Here is a 17,213-nt window from a genome sequence, read left to right on the forward strand (position 1 = left end):
CATGTAGTATATTGTGCAGCCCTATATTCTGATCTGAAAACAATTTCAGTAGACGTACAGCTGTGTGGAAATCACAATTTAAGAATGGATGGAACGATTTTGGGGGGGAAGTAAAATGTAATAATGTAATTACAACCATAGAAAAATAGAACAAAGACACAAATGAAATAAAACATTGTGCTTTTTTCTAGGGAGCCAAATCCCATTGTTCAGTATCTTGCAAGAAAACAAAATATCAAATTTGTTTTCCCAATATTGTGCAGCCCTGGAGCAGCAATTGTTCTTTTGTGTAATTAATATTGTCATTATAGTTGTGTCATTAAAATTGTACAGTTGCCATTGGTGTAAAAAGGGCTGGTATTTATTTTCACACATTTTATCATCAAATCTTATGCTAAATTGTAAATATTTTCAATACAAATTTATTCATTAAAATACTTTCATGTTACTGTTTTTTTTCCCAAAAAACAAAACAAGCAATCAAGCACCATTTGGTTCACATGACTAGACTAAAAATCATTTAGAAAAATAATAGCAAGCCTCCATCCAACAATGCTGCACAGTTTAAAGTATCATCAATTTCTGTAGCACAAGCCCATATGGGACAAATAACAAACGAAGATCCACTTTTAATGCAGCATCTGTTCCTTAAAAATGATACTTTTTTAAGGCTGAATAATCATTAAAAAGCAAAGGGCACGTGGTGGATTTGATTGTCACTCATTGTAATGTAAAAAGCAATTCCTTAACCATCTGCTAGATGAAAAGCTGCCCCTGACCTGTGTCCATTTCCTGCCTGCAGTTCATTGTCACTGTGGCCTTGGGCTGTATTTGTACTACTAACCCAAACCCACCATTTATAAAACATCCTTCTGATAATGTTTACCATATTACAGGACACATTATTCACTCTCTACTCATCTCCCTTAAAAAAAAAGAGGAAAAATATTGAAGATTCAGCCACAAGCCCTCCAGCGTTACCACTTATGTGGAGCAGCTCTATTGATTTCCACTGCACCCAGACTGTAGGCCATGTCTATTTTTTGGTGAGGATGTTTCCACCGAGGCCTCTCGAGAGGGGAAACACACACAGACACACACACATTTATATCCAACAGTAGTGATAGGCGAGACGGTAGCGAATGGCCCATTATCATGAGTACTTCCTTTCTGTGTCTATGTGGACTGATATTAATAGTCGCTCTCATTCGTGAATTGATGGAATGTAATTGAACATATGCCTGCCAGTGGAAAAGAGAAAATGAGTATGAATCATTCTCAGCTTTCCCTGCAGAACAGCAGCGAGGCATCTTGGACATTATAATTACATTTTTGGAACATAACAGCATCACATAATGATTAGTTAACATTTTTCTATGAGCTTATAATTGAAGGTAGTTTTATATATATATTTAAAATACAAATAAAACATAAAATATGTAATTTTATATTTTACATAGGACAAAACATTTTTCCCCCATATTTTCTCACTATTTATTATCACAACTGTATTATATACTATTGACTAGGGCTGCAACAACGAATCAATTAAATCAATTCAAATCGATTACTAAAAGCATCGGCAACGAATTTCATAATCGATTGGCCGTGTCGCGCGACGCGGAGACATTTGATTATTAAAAAACTTTAGTTGACCGCAGAGCAGAGTGAATGCACTCTGCCTCTGTCGCGCACTGATGCCAGCAGAATTCGGCGCCTCGTAGACAGGACAGCGCAAAAAAGCAAATGGCGGTAACGTTAGAGAAAATATACATGGTAAAGGCAGAGTATTCTGTGCGATCCTAGTCATCCAAGGTGTGGGAACATTTCACGCTAAATAAACAAAAGCAGCATAACATGAAAAATTCTAACTGAGCTTCTTTCCCCAGTTGGCCAGCCACTTGCTTGCATGCATTTTGGGAGTAAATGATTAATTTATGTGCTGAATACGGCGTGTTCTATTTTTATGTATGAGGCATACGACCAGACTTAAAATAAACATGGCGATGCCCATCTCACGTAATACTGCAGATCACAATCAAGATCATTTATACGTTGTTTAAACAACAAAAGCACTTACACGTTTTTGTGAATTGGAATATCAGGTAGTTGATGACATGATGAGCAAGAGTGTGAATATTTTGTATTAAAACGAAAAAGCATAATAAAAGTGATACATCTGTCACACTATTGTAGCTGCGGTGTGTCACGTGACAAACATGACGCATTGCATCGCCACTGAAACATTAACAGTGAACGTACTAAAACAATGATCTCCAAACAAAACTCAAGTTAGGTTTTTATTTTATTATTCATTCATTTTCTTCTCGTTTTATGCAAGGGATGTCCTTCCAGCCACAACCCATCACTGGGAAACACACACACTCATTCACTACGGTCAATTTCGGCATACCCAATTCACCTGTACTACATGTCTTTGGACTTGTGGGGGAAACCCACGCCAACACAGGGAGAACATTCAAACACCACACAGAAATTCCAACTGACCCAGCTGTGGCTCGAACCAGTTGACTTCTTGCTGTAAGGCGAACGTGCTACCCACTGCGCCACCATGTCACCCTATTTTATTATCATTATCATTAATATTATTATACTTATTATTATAACAGTTCAGTGATGTTTAAGCACAACATGTTTGTTCACTTTCTAAAGATTTTAGTTCTGTTTTTAAATAAAGGGTTAGAAATGAATGCATTGTTTTTTTATGCCGATTCATCGATTAATCTGAAAATTAATCAACAGATTAATCGATTATTTTGTTGCAATCCTACTACTGACCTTATACTTCAGTGTGAAAGTGCACTCGTTTTTGCGATTGTTTTAGAACTTCCAATTCAGCTTCCTATAGGAGAAATGACTAGGAATAATAAAGTGCAGAAAACGGTCAAATTACATGCTCTACAAACAGGTTTTTGCATGATTATATAAACAAAGCAAAATCATATAATAAGAAAATGTCAGTCTGCAACATCAAGCAGCATAACAAGCTGTTTTTTACATCTACAATTAATGGAAATGAAAGAGACCGAAAGTCTTTAGGCAAAAAGATTTAAATGACTGCACCAGCTCGTACACCAAGAATAAAGTAAATAATCATGATATAAATTTTTATTTATATTTATACATTTAGATATACTGTCACCTCACAACAAGAAGGTCGCTGGTTCAAGCCCCGTTCAAACACCAAAATGTGGATAAACATGAACTTCGATATAAACAACCCTGGGACTAAGTAAGTAAGTAAGTGATTCTATAAAATGTTGTCTATGGGTCAGAGTTGATGCATTCTATTTTGGTGTTTGAGGTAAATTAAATTCATCAAACTGACTATATAGATTGGGAATAAAGCCTCTAATGTTTCAAATAACTCTTGTCTCATGATAATAAAATGTTTAATATTCATACGGGTGAAAAATTACATATTTTTATAAAAATTAAACAACACACTTATGTATTTATTAAAATACATTCAAAAATAAGTGACCAAAATAAGTGATCAAAAGATGGATGGAATCTACAGTGGTTGAGGTTACGTTACAAAAATTTGGTCCCACTTTATATTAAGTGGCCTTAACTAATATGTACTTACAAAGGAACTAATAGTTTGTTACAATGTACTTATTGTGTAAATACATGTATTTACTCTGTACTTATTTTGTATTTATTCTTGATTAAATACATGTATGTAATTACATCTGTAATTAACTTTTGTAATTACATTTGTAAATACACTGTTGACCATCCCTTACACCTTAACCCACCCTTAATCCTACCCATGCTATCAAACCTGTCCATAACCCAAACTCTATTCCAACTCAAAAGCACCACAAGTGTTCTCAAATACATTATAAACGCAGTAAGTACATTGTATTAATTTTTTGATGTAAGTACATAGTAGTTAAAGACACTTAATATAAAGTGGGACCAAAAATTTTAATTAAATAGTATTTTGGGACCGCATTGTGTCTTAAAATTATTTTGTAGTCAGTATGCATATCAAGCATTTTTGGTGTATAAACTTTTTACACAGAATTATATTTTAATGAGTGTCTTCTCGAAGTCATGGCAAAAATGTACTTTTTTTTTTTAAATAAATGAACAGGACATGTTCTACCCTATATATTTTTACGGATTACCACCATGAACTAAAAAGTCATGTGGACAGATTTATGGACTCCCAAATCTTGTTTGGATGCTTTTGTTTTTCAGAGCTGCCTCATAACAATTTAAAGACTCCAAGTTGAGACAAAAAAAAAAAACAAGTCTAAAACAGCTATAAAACACATGAAAGCAATGACCTACTAAAACTTGTAACATTTCACACTAATTTGACACAGATATTCTGAATGTCCACATGATACTTAGAAAACCATAGCAGTGAATGCTACAAACATCCTCAAGCATTATCTAGTTTCATCAGATCTGCAAATACAACATAAAAGCACACGTTCACCCACTCTTTCTGGATGTACTACTACAAATGTACTTTGTACATTTCAACATCTCAACCATCTGATGCCATATTTGCCAGCATGCCTTTCTAAGGACACGGTCAATTTAGACTGACACCAGTGTCCTTAATGCAATAAGGGATCAATTATACGACACTGGGTCACACTTGTGCTTTAACTGAGTAAGTTAAATTGAATTGAACTGAATCCACACACCCCTCTGAGGCATTGCTAGCAACACTAAATGCAGAGGCTTTGAATTGATTTGTACTTCCAAGCTTAAAGATAACGGCCAACCCATGGAGAGAAATTGACAATTGGAGCACAATACCTTAAAGCCATTTTGAAATCCAGCTAGTGCAGAGGGAAACAATTCCCAAAAATACCCATTTTTAAGGTACACTTCTAGAAGTCTTCAGTATACACAGGCAGGGAATACTATCTTTAGTGGTCAGCCTTCCTTTGTTGTGCAACAGGAAGATGAGCTGGTTGTCAGGTTTCACATGGTGAACATACTGGATTTACAACTATATCATATAACATCACCAGCGCAGTGTTAAATGGTGAGAAACTGAAATCTGACAAAGGTTTAAAGATAAAACTCTGCGAACCAACATACAGTATAGACTGAAATGCAATTGAGAGGGGGGATGGTAAGTGTTTAACGTGTGCTTCAATTAAGCACTCTATACCCTAAAAACCTCCAGAGGAAAAAAAAGCCTTGCTTTTTAATGGTACTTGCCCATTAAAAGCATAGTTCCTATAGACACATCTGTCCATTAAAGCACCCTGATAGGCGAATGCTGAGTATGGAATTTATTAGTTAATAGCTTAAAGGAATCAGAAACACTGACCCCATTATTTAATGCATGCAACTGAACAGCCAGATTATAATATTAACAAAATGTCTAATTGATTTCATTTTGTATTCATACTTTTAGTTTTTTTTTTTTTTTATATCGATTGGGTTTAAAAATTAAGCATTTAATCTAGGTTCAGTTGCACAACACTTATTTTTAAGACCAAACGTAAAAATTCACACCAAAAAATTATGTCTCATTTTGCATCAGAGCCAAAAGAAACATCAAAACAATTAGGCATGGGAGGATAACCATTTTCAAGGTATAACACGGTTTGGAAAAGTCAAGGTTTTAAAACCGAGGTATATGTAAGATTCTTATTTAACTTTTTTTTTTATGTGTTTTTTAAACAAAGACAGCAGAAGTCAACTTGAATTATTTAGCCTGACATATTTACTGTTCCAAAATATTTAAAATGTTTCTCAAAATAAAATATATTGTTTTCAAAGGAGAAAAAAAGTTGTAGTTTTTTTTTACCCAGACATTTAAAAAGAATACATTTTAGAGCAGTAACCGCAATACAGTGAAACCATTATCCAAGGTTATCAGAATCTTATACTGGCCCATGCCTGAAAACAATGCATTGGGCTCAACATTTGTAAAAATCAAACTTGTTTGGTGAGCACCAAGTTTAGGTATTAGCATTCACACTTAATCAGCTCATGAACAACATCTGTGTGTTTACACTTGGCAGGCTTGGTGTGTTTGAAATTAAGCGTTGTGTTAAATTTCATTAAATAATTGTGAGTTTTGCCAGTTCTTGGTGTGCACCAAAAAAGCAGACAGAGTCTGAAACCAATGAAATGATTGGTGTCAGCATGCTCAAAAAAACTGATGAAGGTTTAATGCAATTGAATGCAACTCTCTGAATAAAGACATCTAAACTAGCCCAATACAATTTCAATGAAAACAATCCTGCCAAGTGTAAAAACACCCTTAGTATACATTTGTGCTTCAAGCATGCGCTGTTATAATATAACCAACTAAAATGAAAAAAGGTGGCGTAAATCATTTGTAACCACACGCACAAAATAAAAAAGTCCTTGTCTTCAAAAACACAAGCCTAATTTAATTTTCATTTTGATTCAAGCTGAATAAAATCACTTGTTCCCAAAAACAAGCCCTAGATCAAAGAATGGTTTCTTATCCTTCTTAAATTTGGACTGAAATGCGTCACTCTTTCACACTCTCAGGATGTCACATGCTTCTGTCTCCCATTGTTTGTCTTTCTCAGGAAGCAGGAAGTTCAGAATCAGCGTCTGTATAGGAGCAGTGGAGAAAATGGGCTTTTCGGTGGACTTTTGTCTTCCTCAGGTCTCTCAAAACCAGTCTGTGTTTCTAATCAACAGCTCTCACATGTGTCAACAGGAAACAAGCATACACATGTTCTCACTCAGGTAGTCTCTCCATTGTTTAACAAGGTTTAAACAAGAAACAAAAACTTGTTGTTTTTTTTACCATAATTATGAAAAAGATATAACTCTACACTGAGTAACTGTGAGAATCAACTAAATAAATTAATGTAAACACTTATTGAGGGCTCCTTTATGAGTCAGGTGCTCTGTCAAAATAACACCATATAGGCTATTTGAAATTCAAAAACTCTCTCCACTAAGTTTAAATTATGTCTGTCTGTTGTGTGTTCATGTATAGTAAGATAATGAGCTATTTGTTTTGTATCTCAGTTAATAAATAGCGCCTCTGGCACATGCGGTGAAGTTTCTGACATCAGTCAGGTTTACACATCGCGAGACCGTCATGTATAACAAACATACTGTACACATCAAAGAAACTGAACTTCTTTTCATCAAGTTATTATAATATTGTATATCCAGTATCCCTAAAGCACAAGCACATGCATAACAAGCAGTCTATTCAATAACAAGGGGAACTCACCTCTCTTTATGGTCGGTATTGTTGTGTTCAAGCCCCAGGTTGGCGAAAATCTTTTGTCTTTTTTTGTTACCGGAGGCTAAAATAACTCCGTGGTCTCCGTGATATCGCTTCCAGAGTCATGAACACAAGGAGAAAGCCGGCGTGCAAAGCAATAGCAGCCGGTGATAGAGTTCATGACAGGTTTGTGAGGACTCGGGCAGTGTCGGTGAAGCGGTGTCCGTTGACTGGTTTACCGCTGCCTCTCTGTTCTCCTCCTCCGCCCCTTCAGCCCAGCCGGAGCAGGCGAATCTCCCTCAGTCGTTACCATGGGGATATGAACGCCATTGACTCGCGCGAGCGCGGGATGAACACATACATGTAAACACTGTTCGCTATACGATTGCTATGTTGTCCCAACACAAATTGATTCAGTTAAGTTATTGTGTTTAAAAAAAACTTAGAGGATTGAGCTTAAAGGAATTAAGTTATCCTCAGAAAAACTCGAGAATTGTGTTGATCCTGGTCATAGATGGTTTGAAGAAGCAGCAAAAAATTTGTTGAGTATAACGTTAGCCTACACTGGAAAAAATGCAGGATTCAATACAATTCATTCATGTTGTCCCAACACAATTTTTAATCTTGAAGTTACTTTAGTTAATTAAGTTCGATTAAGGTAACTTAACAGATGTACGTTGAGTAAACATAAAATATTTAAGTCGTCCCACAAAAATGTGAAGAACTGTGTTGTTTTAACTCATTTAAATAAGTAGTTTGAACAAGCAGATTTTTTAGTATAATGTGGCTGCATAAATAAAATAAACACAAATATTTAGATCTACAGACACCAAAATAATAATACAAAAATAAAAAATATATATATTTGTGTTTAATAATAAAATAATAAAAATGTGCTTGACTTAGATGAAATATGAGAAAACTGTTTTGTTTTGTTTTTGTTCTGTAACTGTTATTGTAAGCAAAATACAATAAAACAAGGTTTAAAAAAAATAATGTGCAGGCCTAAATTTACATTTGAGTTAATTTCACAGACATTTATCTTATTTACACAAAACGGTTAACTTTATTTTATGGAACATTTTATGGATACCAAATCATAACACAAATTAATGCAGAAAGTACCACCAAGTAATTTCTTTCAGACATCCAACATAATGCAAAGCAGTGGCGCAGTAGGTAGTGCTGTCGCCTCACAGCAAGAAGGTTGCTGGTTCGAGCCTTGGCTAAGTTGCTGTTTCTGTGTGGAGTTTGCATGTTCTCCCTGCATTCGTGTGGGTTTCCTCCGGGTGCTCCAGTTTCCTCCACAGTCCAAAGACACCATGCAGTACAGGTGAATTGGGTAGGCTAAATAGTCCGTAGTGTATGTTTCCCAGAGATGGGTTGCGGCTGGAAGGGTATCTGCTGAGTAAAAACTTGCTGGATAAGTTGGCGATTTATTCTGATGTTGCGACCCCGGGTTAATAAAGGGACTAAGCCGACAAGAAAATGAATGAATGAATGAATGAATTCAGCATAATGGCATGTTTTTTTTTTTTTTTTGTTGACGTGCCATAAGAAAATGCAAACATACTTTACATTCATAATATTAGTCTGAAGAACTGTACATTGGGCGTCATGGTGGTGCAGTGGGTAGCACGATCGCCTCACTGCAAAAAGGTCGCTGGTTCAAGCCTCGGCTGAGTCAGTTGGCATTTCTGTATGGAGTTTGCATATTCTCTCCATGTTGGCATGGGTGTCCTCCGGGTGCTCCGGTTTCCCCCACAGTCTAAAGACATGTGCTATAGGTGGATTGAATAAACTAAATTGGCCATGTGTGTGAATGAGTTTGTGTGGATGTTTTCCAGTATTGGGTTGCAGCTGGAAAGGCATCCGCTGTGAAAACATATGCCGAAGAAAAATGACTGAATGAATGAATAATAATAACAATAATAATAATAAAATATTTAAATGTAAAAAAAATCTAAATGTGGAATATAAATCCTGCAAAAATTAGAATATAAGTCCTACAAGCCTATTTGCCAGCATAAAATCTAATTAAAATGTAAATACAAATTATATATATATATATATATATATATATATATATATATATATATATATATATATATATATATATATATATATATATATATATATAATATTATTATTATTATTTAAATTGTTTTAGATTTTTTTTTATTTTTTTATTTTATTGTTTTAAGATTTGAGTATTGAGTATTGCATATTGAGTGTTTGAGTAAGAGTGTGATTAATAAATGCTGCATAATGGATCCCTCTGTGTCAGTCTCCTCGTTACATTTGTTTTTGTTTTGTAACTGTTATTGTAAAAAGAATCAAATATACAAAGGTTTTAAAATGCTTTTTAGGCCAAAATTAAAATTAGTTATTTTCACAGACATTTATTAAATTTACACAATACATCAATATGAGGTGAACTTTATTTTGTCATATGAACACTGCCAATACCAAATATTAAGACATATGTATTATGAACTTAAAGCAAAAGTACCACCAAGCAATATTTTTCAGACATTCAGCATAATGGCTTTTTTTTCTTTTTTTTTTTCTTTCAATTTTTATTGTTTGACATGCCATGAGAAAATGCAAACACGCGTTACATTAATATTATTAGTCCAAAGAACTGTACATGTCATTTTTATTTAGTCAAGCCTATTTGACAAGTCAGCAACTCTAATTCACCTCAGGTGTTAATTTATCAATATAATATCTGCAACACCATCATTAAATTGCACTTTAATACAACATGCATCAGTCATACATACAATACAGACAGGAATTGACAGATGCTCATGCTGTTTTTTTATTTTCTTACAGACCTTTTCTGCTTCTGTATCTTATGGAAAAGGAGTGTAAGTGATTGCAATCTTATCTTGTCCGTCGTTTTGATTTCACACATGGCTGGATGACACTGTGATGCCCGCTTTCTCTCCCACATTCATTTGATCCAGTTGATTATCCAGTAAGACAGGTTAATGAGTTCTCTGGTCACATCACAGAGAAAAGTCCCACTTCTCACCTCAGTGATCACAACAAATCACTGGACACCACAATCACAACACACATTAGTCCAAATGAAGGACACATCACCTTGAACTATATTGACTTTTCGATACTGAGTCAAAAGTATAGCTGCATGTGGGCTTTTTTTATGAACCCAAAAATAACAAGAATGTATTTTGTTTAAGCAGTTTTGATGAAGTCAAAGACAAACAACTACCAGATGAAAAATAAAGTTAAAATAAAAAATAAATATTAAACATTAAAAAGAAACGAACAGTGACATTAAAATCATTTTAAATATACAAATAAAAATCATTTTCATAACAAAGGTAGTGTTTGTAAGAGAAAAATATATATTTTTAATTTTTTTAATCCTAAACATATCATTTACCAACAAATAATGTAACAAAAAAAAACTAAGGAACACATCTGTTTTGTCATTGTTCTTTTATTGAATTATTTATTTCTTTTTGGTTCCAGTAGTCGTAATGGGACCAAATAAAAATGTAATGTAAATGTACACAAAAATTGATCAAAAATAGTTATAGTCTGTTGTACAGATCATCATGCGAAATGTAAATATAAAGATGTGGGATATGGTATATGTAGGCTTTCCAATTTAAAAGGTTTTCCTAAAAAAAAAAAAAAAAAAAAAGAGAGAGAGAGAGAGAGAGAGCAAAGAGGGAGGGAGAGGAATGGGGAAGGAGGGGAGTGCCAATGCTCAAAACAATAGAAAATCTCTCAGAAAGAGAAACAATAGAACTATACTGCAGGAACAAAAAAGTGGCTTATAACATGCTGGACATTAGGCACCGAATTAGATTTTAATATTACAAAATGAAATCAATCAGTAATAAGCAACAACAATATATGTAGGCCTAACTTTGTTGTATTTGTCATTGATTGATTTTCTTCTTATTTTAAATGCTTTAAAGTTAATTGTAAATAGTAAATACAAAAATATACACACAGCTTTGTTCTGTTACCATTGTCACTTTGTCCAAAACAAACTTCTCTTTTATAGGCCTGTTAAATTAACAAAACATTATTAATTCATTCTGAATTAAGATATGCTCTTGGCTAAATGGTAGACTATTTGTCCATTAAAAACAAAACTGAGGAAATGACCGTGTGTCATGCATATATGGACAGTAGTACATTATAATCCTTTCCCTGATATTAAGAAAACAAAAAGACACGTGCAAACACAATAGAGCTTTGATAAGCTGTAAGTAATGATAAGCTATTGTTTACTGCCATCTAGAGGGTAAAACTGTTTTACTAGTCAGGTAATTAGAAATGTTTGGCTCCATCTGTTGGAGAAACATCTCATGACAGAAAGAGACTAGAGAAGTAAGTAGGTCTATTTGAATTGTTCTACAACACCAGTTCTTCAACAAAGTCCCTTTCTATTGTCTTTGACTTTAACCGAACGAATTATAAGTATATTCTGTGTAAAGGCAGCGCAGTCAGGCTAATTGTTTTTGCAGTGTTTTAATGAATGTTTTTATTTTACCTCAAGAAGAAAGGATCACGAATTTTGTCAATTTTGTCACACAAGTTTGTTAACAAGCTAACCACAAACACACACATTTACTTTCCAACGCTAAATTAATTTAGGATGATCGTCTCACAGCAAGATCGCTGGTTCGAGTCTCGGCTGGGTCAGTTGACATTTCAAATGAATCGTGACAAACAAATGCATGCATTTAATAAAGCTACAAACGAAATTGTAGACATTGATTAAAAAAGATTAAGTTCAGATATTAGCGTAGCCTACTTTGAAGCTGTTATTCAATTATTTGACCTCAAAGACCTCATGAAGATTGGCCTTTTTTAAAGGTTATGCCACAGAGAACTTGATGGTTTTAAAGATGAGTTATTTTTCGCTTAAAACTCTCACTCTTTGATGTTTAAATGTTCATAAGGGTCATTGTAAAGGTTCATAGGTCAAACATAACGCAAAGTCAAGTGTGTTTCATAGAACAGAATTAAAGATTTGTTGTGAAAAAGCTAATTAAACAACTTGTGGTTCTATAGAAATAATGTGTTCATCTACTTTTCCTTACATTTTCAGTCTACTTATAGGCCCACAGAATTATACTTCATTATACATTATGCTTTCCTTTTGCCTCAATAGTTTGTGTGCATCTTATGTGCTTGTTTCCAAATTAACTTTAAGGGATGAACGAAAGTCTACTCACTATAACCATTGTCTTTCATTCTATTTGTTTTTCTTGCTTAGGCTACATTCCAACATTCTTCAATTCATCTTCACATTCATCTTTTGTGTTTAATTGAAGAATAAAAGGGTTGAAACAATGGTCGGTAAATGATGACATATTTTACAATTTTGGGTGCTATATCTTTAAAGCTTTCTCTTTAAATTAAAAAGACAAAAAATATATTCATTTCTGTCCTTTAGGATTATTTTGGATGTCTTATATACCATTTTGAGGGATGTAAACAAAAACAATGAACCCAACATATTTCCTGTTTTACATTTTTAATTTCTATAGCTTCCGAGAATCCGAACGGAGCCACATATTGATAATGTTATGATAGTTGTTTTAACATTAATTTATGACTGAATTGCCTTTTGTTACAGTTATAAAGGTTTGATAACAAGCATGTTCATGGGCCAATGACATGACCACATTGAAATGGTCTACATGAACAGAACCATTCCTCTGAGATGATGGCGTGTGGATCATCTGCTGGACTATTTGTTTTTGTGAGACATAATGTTCGAAGTAAGTAATATATTTCCTGGATATAACATATCTAAAACCAAAATATAATTAAATTATTATATTTTTATATTATATTATATTATTATATTTTTTGCTGTAGTTTGGTACCCAACCTCTCAGATTGATTACATTGGAGATTTTTTTTGTTTGTGAGCCACACCATTTCTCTCTTTTTGTGCTAAATGTAAAACAAAGTTGAAATTACAGTAAAATATCTTAAGAGTTGTACCACATAGCTGCCAATTGGGGACTCAGTGTATCATTTTCTCTTTTAGAGCAAAACAAAAGAAGCAAAGGACCCTAACCACAACTGTGAAAACTCCCATAGAATTTAAAATACTAATACTTATATAATAATTTTATGAATATTCATATTTTTTTAAATCTGCTTTTGCTTTTTAATCTTTCGAAATATGATATGTTCTAGCCGTGTGGTATGCAGTGCCAGAATAGAAATAAGAATAAAGGTCTGTTCACACTGAAAACATTATAACAGTGGCACTTTTCTGCTCTCAGATTCATAATAACAAATAAAAGTTTATGATTATAGTTAAATTAAATTGATATTATTTATATCGCGCTTTTACAATGTAGATTGTGTCAAAGACATAGAAGTTCTAGTGAATTGAAACTGTTACAGTCCACTTTTCAGAGTTGAAGTTCAGTTCAGTCCTAGTTATTCGATGAACTATTTTCAAATGGTGAGGCAACAGCATTCATACAGTACTAGGAGTTGGGATTTTAATATTTGTTTATTTAAATTTTGAAGTTTAGTGGGGAAAAATATGTTTTTATATACAAGTGCAATCATGTGGAACAAACTACCAAAATCAATCAAGGATAAATTAAAAGATAAAAGATTTAAGGTTGTTCAAAAAAGCTATCAAAAGATGGTTGTTTAATGAGGATAATCAGTTTGCATGGTGGACGAGGATGTTTTAATTTATATGTTACTTGAGTGTGAATAGGTTTGCGGCTGGAAGGCCATTAGCTGTGTAGAACATGTGCTGGATAAGTTGACTGTTCGTACCGCTGTGGCGACTGTTTTTTTTATTCTTCATTACTATTTTGAAGCCATACATTGTTTTTATTTAACAGAGGACCACAATGGAAATAAGCCCAGGGCTTTATTGTGTTTTTATCCTTGACAGTTTTTTAACAAAGTGTATGGAATACTTTTTGTACAGTTTGTCTAAAATCTGTCAAATAAAATTCAATTCAATTCAATTTAGTTCAGTTCAGTGTGGTTTAATTTCGCTGCTGAAAGTCCAAACACTGAAGAGCAAATCCATCGATGTGCAGCTCCACGAGTCCAAACCAAGCAAGCCAGTGGGGACAGTTTTCTGTAATTATAATTTAATTATTGTTAGATGTGAATGTGTGAATGATTTTTTTTCTCTCTTAGTATTTAAACTCCCTCTTGTTTAATTTTAAGCAGTTTTAGAGTAACTCCCTTGCTTTAAGTCAAACTCTGCTACTAACAGATTTCATAGTATCTCAAGTAATGCAAGTCCACAAGTTTGACTGACATGATCTTTTTTGAGGGTAGCCTGCAGGTAGCATGCAGGCAGGGAGAAATGCTTTTTTCAGCTTGAAAATTCACACTTTCATTTGAGAAGAATTTTCCTGGAGGCTGTTTGTTCCATTTATGAACCCAGTAGCCCCAGTAGCTCACGTGGATTTCAGGTGTTTTATCTGCCATCTCCGTGTCTTTGGATGACTGGAAGTTTTGTAACAGTGTTTTGGATTTTGGTATTGGGTTGGGCTGCTGATGGTACATGTTTCACAAAGCCTTCATTACTCATGTAAGAACAGCACATGAGGGTTTATATCATACACAGATTATTATTGCTTGTCACTTTGATTTTACACATCAAATTTCACACTGTAAAATTACCTGTGTGATTTATGGCAGGATCTGACAGTTGTGGTTGCTGAAATGTAAAATTAAGTTGATTATACAACAAAAATTATAAAACAACATAAATTAACCTACTTTCATTTATGAGTAACCAAAAACTTTTTATAAAAAAATAATTTACTATAAATATATTTATGTACTGTTTTGCTGATTCAGGCTGAAAATCAAAAGAAATTTTCACTGTAAATGTTTGCTTTCCACTACCTATAGTAACTTAACAGTAACTTAATATAGTAACGTTGTCAAAGGGCTACATAATGTGGAGGAAAAATGTAATTATGATTTTTCTGATCAAAATTCCGATTTAATATGTGATTTATAGTTTAATAGTTTAAATCACAAGACATCAACTGCTCCAATCTTGCAGCAGAAAACAATTAGCTCACATTTACTTTCTCTCTGAATTAAGCAATACAATAATATATTCTTGCAATAAGAACAATTTAAAAAGCACAAAACATAAATAAAAAAGATTGGATACAATAACATTATCAATAAAACTAACACAAATCAGGCAATTATAGCAATACATATCTTATAGCAATACAGAAAATATATAAATACAAATATGCAAAAGGTACAGCAGTAGAAAATAAATTAATAAAAAAAATTATTAGAAAGAAATGGAAAACAAAAATAATAAAAAAAACACTCTCCATTCATTACTAAGCCAGAGGCAGGGAAAAAAGGTCAGCTATTTACACTCACTGGCCACTTTATAAGGTACATCTCTCTGATCGTTAACACACATTTCTAATCAGCCAGTCAAAAGGCAGCAAATCAATGCATTTAGTTATGTAGACATGGTCAAGACGATCTGTTGCAGTTCAAACCGAGCATCAGAATGGAGAAAATAGGTGATTTTAGTGACTTTGAACGTGGTATGGCTGTTGGTATTTCAGAATTTTCACGCACAACCATTTGTAGGATTTACAGAGAATGTTTCGAAAAGAGAAACTATCCAGTGAGCGACAGTTCTGTGGGTGCAAATGTCTTGTTGATGCCAGCAGTCAGAGGAGAATAACCAGACTGGTTCCAGTCAACAGTTACTCAAATAACCACTTGTTACAACCGAGGTATGCAGAAGAGCATCTCTGAAAGCACAACTTGTTCAACGTAGAGACGGATGGGTTACAGCAGCAGAAAACCACACCGAGTGCCACTCCTGTCAGCACAGGCTCACCAAAATTAGACAGTAGAAGATTGGAAAAGTGTTGCCTGGTCTGATGAGTCTCGATTTCTACTCTGTAGTTTCATAAGTTTGATCACATAATTTATCTCTTGTGTTTCATTTTTTTAAATTCTATGTTTTGGCTGTCGAGTTATTCACAATGGTTGCAAAAGTACAATGATCACCTATATCTATCTGCAAATTTTTAAACCACATCATTCCTCGAACTTGACTTTTATTGGTGCCAGGCCAACATCAGACTTTGCAATATTCAGGGAGGAGAAAGAGCATGCAGCAACCTGTGACAGAAATGGGCACAATTTCAGAATCATTTAAAGTCTGGAAACACGTCATGCTCCATCCTTCCTGTTTCATACTCGCCACAAAGTGCAGAGAGAGAACTCAGAATAACAGCGGCTGGAATTTTCCACTCAGGAGCCAGTTTTGACCTCTAAAACATGCTGTTTAATGCGGTACAGCTACAGTAGATGTAACACAAATAGTTTGCTTTGGCAGGTTGTTTGGACAGGTTCTGTTGGCTTTCAAGCATCAAGCATCACCTCCTTTCACTAACAGCAGTTAAATAAGTTTACATAAATATATTTGTATGTAAATAAGTTTCTAAATGGGTCAAAGATGATGTCCTTTAGAAGTGATTTTACATACTAAAGATTCATAGTAAATCTTACTCCCTAGTGTGTCAAATTACTTTTCATTCATTTATTCATTCATTTTCTTTTTGTCTTAGTCCCTTTATTAATCAGTTAACTGCCAACTTATCCAGCATATGTTTTACTCAGAGGATGCCCTTCCAGCTACAACCCAGTACTGGGAAACCCCCATACACTCTTGCATTCACACACATACAACACCTATACATGTCTTTGGACTGTGTCAATTCAACTATAGCACATGTCTTTAGATTCTGGGGGAAACCGGAGCACCCAGAGGAAACCCACATCAACACGGGGAGAACATGCAAGCTCCACACAGAAACAGCAACTGACTCAGCCCGTGCTCGAACCAGCGACCTTCTTGCTGTGAGGCGATCATGCTACCCACTGCACCATCAGTTTAACTTGTAATTAGATTAAATGAAACAACATATTGGCAAATTTAAGC

At 34.1% G+C, this 17,213-nt stretch overlaps 2 protein-coding genes across 8 annotated transcripts in view; one reads left to right on the forward strand and one right to left on the reverse strand.

The window, feature by feature from the left end:
• frmd4ba (FERM domain containing 4Ba) overlaps nt 1–7,465 on the reverse strand; it is a 96,615-nt gene extending 89,150 nt beyond the window's left edge. For all 7 annotated transcript variants that reach the window (XR_012408150.1, XM_073954433.1, XM_073954432.1 and 4 more), the window contains exon 1: nt 7,229–7,465. The gene's annotated coding sequence lies outside the window, so the exon portion shown is untranslated. The remainder of the gene's footprint in view (nt 1–7,228) is intronic.
• Nucleotides 7,466–10,059: 2,594 nt separating this feature from the next.
• The window catches only part of mitfa (melanocyte inducing transcription factor a), a 43,415-nt gene continuing 36,261 nt past the window's right edge, over nt 10,060–17,213 (forward strand). The window contains 2 exon segments of the mRNA NM_001362262.1: nt 10,060–10,095; nt 12,855–12,999. The gene's annotated coding sequence lies outside the window, so the exon portion shown is untranslated.

The sequence above is a fragment of the Danio rerio genome, chromosome 6, assembly GCF_049306965.1.
Source record: "Danio rerio strain Tuebingen ecotype United States chromosome 6, GRCz12tu, whole genome shotgun sequence".
Taxonomy (NCBI): domain Eukaryota; kingdom Metazoa; phylum Chordata; class Actinopteri; order Cypriniformes; family Danionidae; genus Danio; species Danio rerio.